The sequence below is a fragment of the Podarcis pityusensis genome (genome assembly GCF_964106645.2).
Source record: "Podarcis pityusensis genome assembly, chromosome: 10".
NCBI classification, from domain to species: Eukaryota; Metazoa; Chordata; class Lepidosauria; order Squamata; family Lacertidae; genus Podarcis; species Podarcis pityusensis.
Genome location: NC_138035.1, coordinates 39,452,488 through 39,464,762, shown reverse-complemented (window position 1 = coordinate 39,464,762; position 12,275 = coordinate 39,452,488). Strand labels below are relative to the sequence as shown.

Here is a 12,275-nt window from a genome sequence, read left to right as displayed (position 1 = left end):
GGTAAGCTGCATGGATCCATGTTCAATATTTTATATTAGTCTCTCCATATAAAGTTATTCCAGTGACAGCTGCAGTCATAAAGAAATGTTTCCCCATATTTTGTATAGCTTTAGTTATGAAAGGGTAGGCAAAACTAATTTGTGCATTATTATTATTATTAATTAATAATGTGCATTTATTGCTTCTATTTTTATCAAATTTTCTTGTTGGCTTTAGTAGCCATTTGAAAATAAAATAAAATCCTAGTCCTGTTAGAATTGAGAATGAGAATCTATCAATCAGATAGTTATTATTTGTAGCCAATGACCATTGTGATGTAAGTATAAAAATCCAGACAACCCAATCAAAGAGTAAATTAAACACATAAATTTCCAGAACTGCAAGTTTTCAGAATTTAAAATGGCATGGAACTGAGCAAGGAAGGGTGGACTTGAGTCAGCTGGGGCTGTTTCTGGAGGATGTGCATTTTTTTTGCTCTCTCACAGGTAGTATAAGCACAAGCCAAAGGGTGAAAACCAAATGACTAAGGTTGTGGCACTGAGATCGGCAGGTCCAAAAAGGAGAAGAACTACATAACTGACAATCTTTCTTAATTGTTTCCAGAAGGGTAGCTGTAGCTGTCTCTTGCAGCAGAAACAAGGAACGTGTCTTGCGGCACATTAACGACAAACAAGCTTTTTTTATTGTGGCATATGCTTTCATGAACTCAAGCCCATTCCATCAGATGCGTTTTTCATGCTGCCCAACATGAAGTGGCACTGTAATATAAAAGGGTGTGCCTTGGCAAAGCCTCTGAAGCTAACAATTTATTGATTTGTTTCTTTGGGAGAATATTTATGCACTGCCAACATTAAAAAAAACCATGGCAATGTGCAGTAAAATAAATAAACCACCATAATTTAATAAAATCATTAAAAATAGAATAAATTGTCACTGCTGAATTAAACTGAGGTGTTTATTATATATATATAAAAACTTGGTGAAACGAAAACACTTTCAGCACGCAACAAAAGGTTTTAGTGTTCAGTACATACTGTAATTTTAATAATGGATTTGTGGTGTTGCTTTTGAAAAGATTTAAGGTGCATTTGTTTCTAAGACCAAATCCCAAGTAGTGCTGGACTTCATCGCCTTCTCCCTAAATCTAAACAGAGAAGAATTGATTCTTCTATTGTTTCTCCAACACTCTGCTTCTAGATTAACATTCCTGTCAGTAATTGCTTTCCAGTATTTGATTCAAACATTGCAGGGTTGACAGTGGCTACAGATCAAGTTGCTACAAGCTCACCTGAGATATCAAAACCTACATCTGAATCAGATCATGAAGCTACACATCCACCTGAACCATCTAAATCAGCTCTGACAAACCCAGTTTCTAATGGGGCGGATGGGAGCATTTCAGCTGTTCTTTAGTAGCTGGGACTGTGTTGGGCAAGGGCGGTACAGCTCAATGGTAGAGCATCTTCTTCACATGCAGAGGGTCCCAGGATCAATCCCTCACATCTCCAAGTAAGGCTGGGAATGTTCTGCAGCTGAAACCATGGAGAGCTACTGCCAGTCAGTGTAGACCAGTGTTGGCCAAACTTGGGTCTCCAGCTGTTTTTGGACTACAGCTCCCATCATCCCTAGCTAACAGGATCAGTGGTCAGGGATAATGGGAATCGTAGTCCAAAAACAGCTGGAGACCCAAGTTTGGTCATGCTTGGTGTAGAAAATACTGACCTGGAAGGACCAATGGTCTGACACTTGAAGAAAGATAGGTTACCTCCAGAATAGCATCCCCAATGGCTATAAGACAAGTAATCCAATGTGGAACACCTGAGTTGCAGAACTGACCTAGATCTTTTACTACAAGATACTAGATACCAGGCTTTTCAGCAAAGCTAAAGGCAGTACAGTAGTTCTTTGGGGTGGTCCAAATCATTGTGAAATACAGCAATGGAGTTAAAGACAGTTGTGTTAGCCAGTTGTCTTACCTCCTGAATCTTCACAGGAGCGCAATTAATGTCAGGTATGGGGGGTTATTTTCACAAATTAAAGAGATACATTCTTACTTTCTACAGAAATTGTATTCCTGATATGTTGTCTGATAGTAATCACATATTATAGTACATTAACAGTAAATGGCATCTCATTCAACTTTAGTGAAGGGTTTTTTTGGGGGGGGGGCACCCACGCTTGTATCATTCATTCTGTTCTGTGCTTAACACCAGCCCCTGTTTATGCTGGTGGAGCGGACCAAAGTGAAGACTTCGGCAATGCAGTCTGCTCTAATTGCCATTCCCTCCAGGCCACCACGGATTGGCAAGAATTTGAATCTGAGTTTGGAGGGAACCCAGTAGGCTCCATGGCAGCCGGGGAAGAGGAACAGCTGTTGGGAAAAGATGGCGTAACTTTGGGAGGACGAGGGAAGTGCTGCACTGGGTCTCAACCACCACCCACCCTTGAACTGAATAAGTGGTCATTCTTGAGATATGTGATATGTACACTGCACAAATGTGGTGCTCCTTATGGAAGAGAATGGCCAGCACAACCTAAACATCTCTGTATTTCCCTCCATTTATGAATCTAGATCTTGAAAGATCTAGGAAGATCCAATCGAAATAGCTGATTTGCTCACTTTTGTTTGTTTAACGTACTTATTTTTATATGTCAAATGCTGGTGGTTAGGCATTATGCAAGTGTCGTGGCCAAAGCACAAAAAAGACATTATTGTGTGCACTTTAAAAGTGTTCTACACAAAATCTTGACATTTGTTTAGACTTTGTGTTTTGTGTGTCTGTGGTTAAAATCCTTTCTTCAATAGTGACATCACTACAAAAATTGCAGGAGTTATTTTAAAAATGAACTGTGAAGGAATGCAGTTCTTTCTCAGAACTGACCCCAGGTTCAGTCCTTAGGAAATTGACTTTTATTATTGTTGTGTGAGAATCTGAATGTTGTAATAGTACATTGATATCTTTTTTCCATTGAAGAGTACCATTATATATGTTTTTAAAAAATAAATAAGTAGTGAAGATAAATTGACCATGCATGCTTGTGAGCTAGCATAGTAGTAGATATTGAACTAGAGAGAATATCAATCAGTTTAAACTGTTTCATTGAATTTTTGGGAGAATTGGTGGGGAGTGACATGTCCATCATGCTAAGGTTCTTTGAAAAAGAATGGGTTAAAAATGTAAGAGATAAATGCATTTAATTAATTATGAGATATATTAAACCAGAATTACACTGTGTTCTGTTCTAAAGCATAATCCTGTAATGTATTCTTACTGTGTGAATTTAATGAAGCATGAATGGATGAAAAACAAATAAATTGTTGGCCGCCACTCATAAGGAGACAGACATAACTATGCACCTTCACATGTTTAGGGACTTCACAAACATACTTCTGGGATCTGGCTGCATAGAGACAACTGCAGGTGAAAAGATCCAGAGGTGGTTAAGACACCTTCCTCTCATTTGCTGCTTCTTCCCTGAAAATGCCTTTCCCAAAGCTACATAAAATGTAGTTATATGTGTCACCTGACACTGGCACATCTTTTAAATAAGATTAACACATTCAAGGCTTTCTTCAAAGACATTTTGCTCCAAAAAGTCCATCCCCCATAACCAGGTCACTGCACGTTGCATCTCCAAACCGCAAAGCACTTAAATCTAGTGTCATAACTGCCTTCACTCAGGAGCTTAGCTTGTAGTTTCTCTAGTAATTTATTATCAATTTCTGTTTTCATTGCTCCCCCCCCCCCAAAAAAAACCCACATACTTTTTTTGGGCAATCCTTAACATACCTAAAGGAGACCAAATATCATGTAACTTTATTATGGAGTGTATTTTATCTTATTTATTTATAAAATTTATAAACTGCAAGCACTCCCCAAGCATTGTGCAGATAAAATAAGAGACAAAACATCATTAAAATTCAATTTAAAACATACATAAAATCATCATTGTTAAAAAGAAGAATATGCACACACAAAAAGTATATTTGAGCAAACATGTTTAGGATTGAACTGCACGGCTTTTTTTTCTAATTTTGGGCATACCAATATACCTTTGGGTGTCCTAGGAAACATATGCTACATATCTCCAGTGATTACCATATTGTTACAGAAAGGTCACTCAAATCCATTTCTTAAGGCCACTGCAGATATTTCTCTTTTGTGCTTGGTTTCATAGTATCTTCTTGACCTTCTTTTAATACCTGTTTTAAGCTTCTAAAGTGCAGCACTGAGATGTGTATTTATGCAGTAATGCTCTCATGTGGAAAATTAAAGGAGCTAGATGTGGTATGTACTGTCTGATAAATGTATCATTCTAAAGAATTTTTGTACCCCTTCCTTATCTGTTAGAGCAGATGTGACAGCAACTGTTGGATCAACCTCAGTCTGTTGTTTATTTACCCAAATGGCTATCATTTTCCTTTATTCAGTTTCAGCAATGCTATTCTGGTTTTCCCCCTCCCCACAATGCTTTCTGAAGCCTTCAGTTATGTTGCTCACTTGTGAATTTCTAGATTAAGATGCCATCTATGAAAAGCTGGATGTCTTCTCCCTTGGTAGCAGTAATGTTCTTTGAAAAATCTGCAGTGTAAATCATAACCAAAATGTGGGCTTTTTAAACACACACATAGACCACTATGTCCTACACAGATAGCACCTTGGGGAGAACTCCAAGGTAGCGTCAAATGCGCAAAAAATAGTAATAATACTGGATCACAGTGAATTCTCCATATGTTTTACCTCCAACTCTGATTAGAAGTACCGGTATCTTCCTTTATTTAATTAGTGGTGAAGACTAGGGATAGACAAATCTGTCAATTTCAGATTTTCTCAGTTTCTTATTTTTCCAATCCTAATTTCAGTCCATTTCATTTCCATATCTTTTAAGTTCTCTCAAATGTTTGTTAGTATTTTAGCATCTGTTTCTTCTGATGTGAATTTATTTGCAAGCAATTTTTGCCTAACAATATGCATTCTGAGAGCAACTTTCCTTAATATAATGAATTTTTGTCTGCTCTCTCCCCCAGTGTAGGAGTTCCTTTTGCACACATTTACATTTTTGTAGATATATTTTGGCTGTAGAACTGCTTTGCAAAATTCAGAGAAAGACTCTCCTCCTGCAAAAGAGGGGAGTGGTTGTGGGCGGGAGCCGATCTCCGCCTCAAGCAGGGGGCGTTTGCCCCCTGCCACCCACTCACCTGGCTGGCGCAACACGCCCACGGGCAGGCACCCAACCAGGTGCCTCGGAAGGGGCGTGGACAGCAGCTTAACTCACTGCTGTGCATTGGAAATATGTGTTTGTGGTGTGTGGAAGGGCTAGGTGTGGCCATTGCCTACGCCTTCGATTTTTGGGTATTCCGTTAAAGGAATCCGGTGGTCGTGTATTCTGTCCAATGCCTGTGTGGCGGGGGGCCATGGCACGACCCTCAGTGACATCAGGGGAGAGCTTATAGTTGGATTAGCACCAACAGGCTCCACCTACTGGTGAATAAACCCCCTTTTAGACTCACCCCTCTCCGAGTGGGTGGAGTCAACTGACGTGATCCAATGCCTAAGCCAATACCTTTTCACTTGCTGTAATCAATTAAGTTGTGGCCTTTTTATTGCCCATTAACCTTATATCACGTATCCGTGTGTTTTCATTCCCCCTACGCGGGGATCGGGTCCTCGAACCACAACTGTGAATTTTGAAAGATTGCTTTGTTTCAGTTTGCATATTGTTTTCAAAAGTGCAGATTAGGTTTGTGTTGACATACAAACTGAGCCAAATTTCTCCTCCTTCTCTTATGAGAACATAAATGTAGTTTAGACCTTATCCCTCAATTTCTGCTAAAAACCATACGCATTCTATTGGCTTGCTAATCTTTCTATATATATTTTTAAATAATATTTTTGAGAACCACAATTATTTACATGTATCAAACAGAAATACCAGTAAACAAATAAAACTCTGGACCGAAGGAAAGGCCCAGCAGCTAACAACGGCATGACAGCAAAAGTTTCATAGCATTATTTCTTGTTCTGCTGTTTCTATTATTATTAAGCACAGAGAGCCTCTTATAATTTCTTTTTTTAAAATGCAAAAGCCATAGTTCTAGATATGTGATGTGGAGTAGCTAGGTTCTATTACCTCTGTTGTATATTCTGTAGGCAGCTTCCTTAACAACATCAGAGAATAAGCTCCCTCTTGGTTTGTTCTGCCCTCTAGCATATACAATTTATTTTAATGAGACCCAGAGCATGGCAGGTTCTCCATCTTAGCACTGCCACTATTTGCTCAGGCACTATTGCCAATGCAATTATTTCTTGTTTGTTGTTGACTTTTATATCTAGCTCACAAATCACCCTTGTGAGTTGAGGTCACCATTGTAACCCCTTCATTTTATTTGATTACCTTCCATTGCTTTCCCTCCCCCTTTTTTAGTCTCTCTATCATACAAACAGGGACCACATTGACTCAAGAACCAATAGCCATTTCCCCCAACTTGATAGCCCAGTTATGTGCTGCTTCAGTGTATGCAGATTGCAGGATCTTCTTCTACCAAGCTGTTACTTCTGTCCCTTTCTTTTTATGCTTTGACTATTCCATTCTAGCTACAGAATGAGGCCATGCACCTTAAAAAGTGTGGCTTGCTTTGTGATTCCAAATCTGATTGCTGCAACAACTTCTACATCTTCCAGCATTTTTCCAATATTACAACACTGTAAAGGGAGGAAATGCCCATCTCTATAATCCTTTTTCTAGCTTTAGATACCAATAGACACTCATATCCAGGTGATAATTTTCAAGCTAAGGGGACAAGTCATACCCACCAACTAGGATCGGGAATGGGTGGAAGCAAAGATCAGGAATGGGTGGAAGCAGAGATCGGGAATGGGTGGAAGCAGAGATCAGGGTATAGAAGCTGTATGGAGAAAAGAGCCAGGGTAGATTTGAAGAAGGAAGTTACGTTTTAGCAACTTGGTGACAAACACCTTTGGGTGTCCAGACACATCTATACATAATGCATGGTAGTGGGATAATTCATTGGCACCAAATGATATGGCAGTTTAATTTATGTCTGCAAATTACTGTGCAGTTCAAATGTTGGATGGTATGGAAGTTTCACTGATTTCTGCAATCGGTCTGTAAGATGCAAGCTGTATTATGTAAGTAATTATTCACAAAGGTAATATATGAAAATGTGTAATAGTTTAATATGCATTACGATATGAATTTTATACACGGTTTTTGATTTTGTGTCTGTTCTTCCATCTTGCTGTGGTGCTTCTCCCCTGCCCCCACCACGTTATCCATTTTAGGTTTGCTATAGGTCATCCTAGTCAACAGCAGATCTAAAACAGATCCTTTCGATTTACGTCTGCTGAGTTCCACCAAAGTCAAGCTCAAACACCATGAGTCAATTGCTCCACCCAGTTTTGGATATGGGGTGTGAAGTGCGGCAAGAGGCTACTTGATGGTTATTCTGCAAGTGCTGGAATGGTTCTGAGAAAGTGCTTCATGCATTCGAAAGTATCCTTTGCTGAAGGAAGGCTTTTTTTAAAAAAAGAGTAAATACTTTGTGTACCGGCTTTTTGGGGTTTCCAATTCATTGCATATCTAGTGACCATTTGGGCTGGAAAGAGTGTAATCTGCTACTTGCAAAACACTTCCATACAGAAGCCTTATAGTGTTCCCTATTTTGTATTTTTAATAAATAATAATTAAAAAATAAAAAAATAAAAAAATTCCAGTAGCAGCTTAGAGACCAAAGAAGTTTGTTCTGGGTATAAGCTTTTGTGTGAATGCACACTTCTTCAGATACTTCAGATACTTCAGGTATCTGAAGAAGTGTGCATGCACACGAAAGCTTATACCCAGAACAAACTTAGTTGATCTCTAAGGTGCTAATGGACAATGTTTTAATGTTTTAATTTATTTTGACTGCATTAGACCAACATGGCTACCTACCTGAATCTTGTATTTTTAAACAAATGATTATAATAAAAGTAATAGTGACTGGTATGGGAAAGCTACTTTGCCTGTTTCATTTTCCCATTAGTCTCCCAAATAGCGGTTGATATTCAATGCTAAGTATATTCCAAGTCTTGTGACCTTTTTCTTAAACAAAACAAAACTCCATTGGTTCTGGAGTATGATTCTGTTGGGTATCGCTTATTAAATTTAACACTGGTTTAAATTTTATAAAGGAAATATATCAGTTTATGAAGATATTCATGTAATATCACACAGACTTACTACAGACAACTGAATCGAAGACACGAAAGCAGCAGTGCATCCTTAAAAATGAATCACTTTTATCATCATATATTTCCTTTATGTCTTTCACCTCAGTAATTTGTTATGAAGGCAAAACACTACTGTAGCATCAGAATAAAATGGAAATATTTCCAAAAGTTTTTAACAAAAATCCCAAGAGTCAGTATACAATGAAAATTATTCAATGCCTGAAAGTAAGGAATCCACACTTTTGATGTTCATAGCCATGATTCATTTGAGAATCTTGGTTACTTAATAGTAAATAAATTAAGAGGATAATTACGAAGTGAGTTCTGATTACAATATTCAAATCAGTTCTTGGTATAAGCAGCTGGTATCTGATAATGGAATTATTTGCCTACATATTCATATTTAATTATAAGGAATGGTAAGAAAAGTCACTGTGATAGAAAAACAGATACATACTACCATGAAAATTTTCTTTCTCTTGAGAAGGAAGGGTTTCAAAGTTTTGAGATTCTAGAGAATGAACCTTGACCTGACCCCAGCTATGTGTTTGACCATCACTGACATATGGCATCTCCCCAAGCATTATTCTCTGTATTTTACAAATAAAATCATACTGTGACAGAAGTGGCACATCTGTGATCTGAAAACCATCACAGATTTCACTTGAGGTTTCATGGAGTCAAGACCAAAAACAAAATAAAAACATCTTTATATCCTGAATCCAAATAACATCAGTAGAAGGAGGACACAAATCAAACACTCAGTGGGACATGTGTTACACCTTTCACACAACTGCACCACCTCAGGATGCATGTCATATTTGACAGTATCCGCAGCTTAACATCTCCTAGGGAATCTTATCCCTAATACGTTCCTTCTGAGTCAGTATTGTCCACTCTGATGGGTAACAAACAACTCTCCAGGGTCTTAGACAAGGTTTGACATATCATCTGCTCCTTTGAACTGAGAGTACAAGGGATTGGACCTGACTTTCGCATGCCAGACCAGAGATACTTTACACTATGAAAGCATTTTCAAAGAAAAGTAATCGCCTGCTTGTATTTTGAGAAAGTTCAAACCTTTAAGAGTTAGTTGAGTACAGCCATGCTAGTGTAGGAGGTGAGTTGAGGACAACCTGTCAGATTAGATTTTCTGAAATACTCCAAATGTCAAACCTTCAAGGAGTGCCTTATAAATCAATAAGAAGTTCAATTTTTAAAAATGTTGTTAAATATTTTGAAAAAGAAGACATGCCTCTTACAAAAGATACAAAAGGAAAAGTTGAGTGATGTTTCCTAAAGACAGGAACCTCTAAGATGGGTTAGTCAACCTCATTTTGTCACAATTCCTACAATCTCAGTGGAAGGGGACATGTTTTGGAGAAGGAGTGGATAAGCTGTGGATCACTAGATGCCAATGTACTACAACTTCCATCATCCTTGACCATTAGCCAAGCAAGTTAACTGGTGCTGATGGGAGCTGGAGTCCAACAACACCTGTAGGGCCACAGGCTAGCACCCCAGCTCCCAATTTAGAAGTCATAGCACCTGAGGGGAAATCAGTTCCCTTTATCTCTACTTCACGTCTCTTTTCCATCTAAAGTCTCTAGTTGTAAAAGAAGTTTCAAAAGTATGACATGCCAAAGCCCAGCACATAATCTTCCTTATCATAATTACTTCTGAAATGTTAAATATTCACCAAAGGATGGTGATTTAAGATGTCCACTTAGTGCTTCTGGCTCTTCCATCTTCTCTGTTATTATTCTTTCGCCTGACAAACGTGATTTGCCATGTCTTTTCCATGAACTGACAATATCAGTTCTATAAACAAATTAGAAAGCACAGCTAACATGTGTCAACTTGTAGCTAGTCGATTCATCCCACCAGCGGTGTCAGAAACTCCAGATATGACCTATTTAGTCATATATTTTAAGAGGCATGCCAGCAATGTGTTGGAAGAAAAGGAGCTTTAGTATGATCTGTAAGCATGAAATATCATGCTGAAAAACAGAAAAAGGACATCTGTGCATCATTTCAACTATCAGGTTTCCCTCCCGGGTTCCTTTCCTACATCTCCTTAGAATATATGTGTCTCACTGCTGACACACACACGCTGAAGCCAGCAATGTTACATCAAGAATAATTTCATGATACACCAATCTCAGCCTGAATGCAATTGCTGTCATTTCCAGCAAGCAGAACCTTGAAACAGTTTGAATGCTGACTTCTCTGCAACACAGTAAAATGATCCCTATTTCTTTCCTTTTTTAAAAAAAGGGGGGGTCTACCCAAAGCACCACATGCTTAAAAGTCTTCTTAAGTCACACAGAACTTTGTTATTACTATTATTTTACTACTCCTGTAGATTTTTAATGCATTCATGTCCTTGGCTGCATAATAAACTTTTATCGGGATGCTTCTGAAATTAGGAAGGCAAACGCCAGTCACGTTTATCATATTTGATGAAATGTCTTGATATTAAATGACTTGTAATACCTCAGAACATACTGAACCACTGAAAATAATTCATGTACTTGCGAAACTTTTCCGAGCTTCTCGGAAGCATTCTACCATTTTGTTCAACCCACCAGTATCAACAGTCATAGATGGGTATCTGCTTCCCCCCAAAATGTTTTCTCAGTCTCAATGCTATGATTCATTGTAGAAAAATTATCAGGGCAGCCAATGTGAACTTATACTAAGACAGCTTGCAGGTGTGTGTGTGTGTGTGTGTGTGTGTGTGTGTGTTTGCTGACAGAGCATTTTATGGTACGGTAGGAGATACAGACCAATAGTAAGCAGTTCAGAGTATTTTACCTGCAACCATGCTGCAATAAAGTACCATCATCATTCAATCAATAGAGGTTACTTACTTAACATTTGCTTGAACATATTTGGATTGCCAGCCCATTAAATCATTTTCTGATAAACAGCATAGTTAATGAATGGAGAGAGTAACTACCTACCTTCAGGAAGAACCTGCCCAATAACAATAATCCATCAAGAAAACTGACAATATCCTCTGATCTATTGCCTGCAAAGCAGGGACTTGATGGAGAGTTTCATTCCTTCTGCTCAGTACTCCAGGAGAAAATCAGTGCAATTTGAATATTTCTCAGGCTGTGACACCTCTCCAAGATTCCTGGTTGCGTTCTGTTTCCCAGAGGACGGCAGCCTGGTGTTCCAGTGTGCATACAGCAGTGAAGATAAATAGAAAAAGGCTTGAGATAAATTAGGGATGGCTAAGTTAAAATTGTCTCTGCTCCTGACTCTCTCATCTGCAGTCTGAAAGTCTGTTTTGCTGTGAAAAAGCTAGATGGCAGGCTGCCTCAGCGAGTTCTTCTTAAGCTACAGAGAGCATTTCAATGAAGAAAATTTTTCCCCATTATCTAAGCTAATGTGACTGAAGCTAAGTCTAGTTTTTAAAAAGTGTCTGCTGGCATGAAATTCATTTTACTGTTGCTTTCTTTCAAGCTACAGGTCAGAAAACATGTTATTGGGCTATATATTTCTATCTAAATAGAGCACTTCAACTTTTCAAGGTACAGAAATGGTATCTTGGATCTTTTTACAGCTTTGTTCAATAGCTTAAAAGGTAGTCAATTTCCACTTTTGCACTTGAGTGTGTCTTTCATGCTCTTCAGACTTTTAACCTAAGATTTATTTCCCGCCACACAAGCACACTTTACTATGTCTTTACAAATATAATAATCCAGAAATTAGGGTAATGACTCATTATAGAACACTTATTTTGGGGGAGGGGGAGGGGCAGAGGCTTGTTATGCTTTCGAATCAAAAACAAAGGAATCCCAACCACATGTACAAAGAAATAAGCATTATTGAGAATCTCCCATTATTTTTTACATGAAGCATGAGGGGAAAGTTGGGTGGCAGTCCTGAGAGCTAACCAGAAACCCAGGCAGCTGGTTGGGAATTTCCAGTCCTGGGGCATGGATGTCCAGATCCAATAGCTCCTCAGGGTCACTGGTGATGCGGAGATTCTCAGGTCCAGTGTCCAGTCCAGGCTGAATCCTGACACACAG

The 12,275-nt window shown here is 38.5% G+C and overlaps 1 protein-coding gene across 1 annotated transcript in view; it reads right to left on the bottom strand.

The window, feature by feature from the left end:
• Window positions 1–11,557, bottom strand: part of MGAT4C (MGAT4 family member C) — a 335,593-nt gene extending 324,036 nt beyond the window's left edge. Inside the window, exon 1 of the mRNA XM_080971494.1 lies at window positions 11,199–11,557. The gene's annotated coding sequence lies outside the window, so the exon portion shown is untranslated. The remainder of the gene's footprint in view (window positions 1–11,198) is intronic.
• Window positions 11,558–12,275: the final 718 nt, after the last annotated feature.